Source organism: Ornithorhynchus anatinus, chromosome 4 (assembly GCF_004115215.2).
Source record: "Ornithorhynchus anatinus isolate Pmale09 chromosome 4, mOrnAna1.pri.v4, whole genome shotgun sequence".
NCBI classification, from domain to species: domain Eukaryota; kingdom Metazoa; phylum Chordata; class Mammalia; order Monotremata; family Ornithorhynchidae; genus Ornithorhynchus; species Ornithorhynchus anatinus.
This window is the reverse complement of record NC_041731.1, coordinates 103,638,231-103,640,205: the sequence shown is the minus strand read 5'-3', so window position 1 is coordinate 103,640,205 and position 1,975 is coordinate 103,638,231. Positions and strand designations below refer to the sequence as shown.

The 1,975-nt window shown below is 47.9% G+C and overlaps 1 non-coding gene across 1 annotated transcript; it reads left to right on the top strand.

The window, feature by feature from the left end:
• The first annotated feature begins 1,053 nt into the window (after positions 1 to 1,053).
• On the top strand, positions 1,054 to 1,191 carry LOC114811641. The gene has a single exon (XR_003759337.1). It is a non-coding gene; the product is annotated as a small nucleolar RNA SNORA7 (small nucleolar RNA).
• The last annotated feature ends 784 nt before the right edge of the window (positions 1,192 to 1,975 follow it).

Here is a 1,975-nt window from a genome sequence, read left to right as displayed (position 1 = left end):
AATATGATTGAATGAATGAATTAAATGAAAGCACCCCCAGGAGGAAAATGGAACAAGCAGAGGTGGCTCAGGTCTTTGCAGTGCCCTCAAACACAACCTCCAAGGGCTCCAGCAGCTGAGGTGGGGCCTCGGCAGCCACAACGGACACCACGTACTGTGAAAGAACACTCTGTGTTCACTTCTCTGGCAGAAGACAGAGCCCCACAGACCCTCCCCTCTCCTCCTCCCTCCCCACAAGTAAATATACTAAAAACTTGTCCTGCTCCTTCCTTCGTCGCCTGTGTAAATCTATCCCCGCTGAATTTTTAATTAAGCGTTTACTTTGTCCCAAACACTCTTCTAAGCACTGGGTTAGATACAAGTTATTCAGGTTGGACACAGTCTCTGTCCCACAGGAGGTTCCCAATCTAAGTAGGAGGGAGTGCATTTGAATGCTCATTTTACAGATGAGGTAACCGAGGCCCAGAGAAGTTAAGTGACTTGCCGGAGGTCACACAGTAGATACATTGCAGGGCAGAGACTAGAACCCAGGTCCTTTGACTCCCAGGTCGGTGCTCTTTCAACTGGGCCGTGCTGCTTCTTAGACATCTGGTATTTTCCACATATAATCAATCAACGATATTCAGTGAGCACTGTCCTCAGTGCCTGGGAAAGCACAGTGAAGCAGAGGTGATAGACATGATCCCTACCCACAAGGAATTTAGAGTCTACAGGTGGAGACAGACATTAAAATAGATTTGGAACAGGGGAAATCATGGAGTATAAGGATATTTATTTGAGAAGCAGCGTGGCTCAGTGGAAAGAGCCCGGGCTTGGGAGTCAGAGGTCATGGGTTCTAATCTATGCTCTGCCACCTGTCAGCTGTGTGACTTCGGGCAAGTCACTAAACTCCTCTGTGCCTCAGTTATCTCGTCTGTAAAATGAGGATTAACTGTGAGCCTCATGTGGGACAACCTGATTACCCTCTATCTACCCCAGTGCTTAGCACAGTGCTGTGCACAGAGTAAGTGCTTGACAAATACCAACATTATATTTGCCTAAGTACTGTATATTTCCCTCTCAGGGTCGCACCTGGAGAGTTTCCGGTACTCTACCAGTCTTGACTACGGGAGGGAGGGTCAAGCAGAGGCTTACCCATTCCAGTCCTAGCTTGGACAGTGGCTAGCGGATGGAAGGCAAGCTGCTACAAGTCAAAACTCACCTGTGCCGGGCAGCAGCGGCACGGGAGAGATTCAAGGGTGGAGACTCAAGTTTACTGCTTAGAGGGAGGCAATAGCAAACCACTCCATATTTTTACCAAGAAAAGTCTGTGGATCCACTACCAGAATAATTGCAGATGGAGAGTGGGATATTCTGGGAGAGACGTGTCCATGGCGCCGCTATGGGTCGGAGACGACGCGATGCAATACGTCAAGACAAGACTGTGGGTTTGGAGTATCAAAGTGCTTAAGGGTTACACAGCCAAGTTTGTAATTTTTCTTTAAATGGTGTTTGTTAAGCACTTACTATGTGCCAGGCACTGTACTAAATGCTGGGGGAGATACAAGCTAAACGGGTTGGGCACAGTCCAAGAGCTGTGTGGAGCTCACACTTTTAATGCCCGTTTTAGAGATGAAGTAACTGAATCCCAGTGAAGCGAAGTGTCACAGCAGGCAAGTGGCTGAGTTGGGATTAAAACCCGGGTCCTTCTGACTCCTAGGGCCACGCTCTATCCACTAGGCCATGCTGCACAGATGGGACAGGCTCCCTTATCTCTAACAAGATGGCTTCTCCCAAGCCTGGATCCACTGGTCAGTGAGGCCCATTAATAATAATAATGTGGCATTTGTTAAGCGCTTACAATGTTTAGAGCACTGTTCTAAGCTCTGGGGTAGATACAGAGTAATCAGGTTGTCCCACAGTTAATCCCCATTTAACAAATGAGGTAACTGAGGCACAGAGAAGTTAAGTGATTTGCCCACAGTCAAACAGCTGA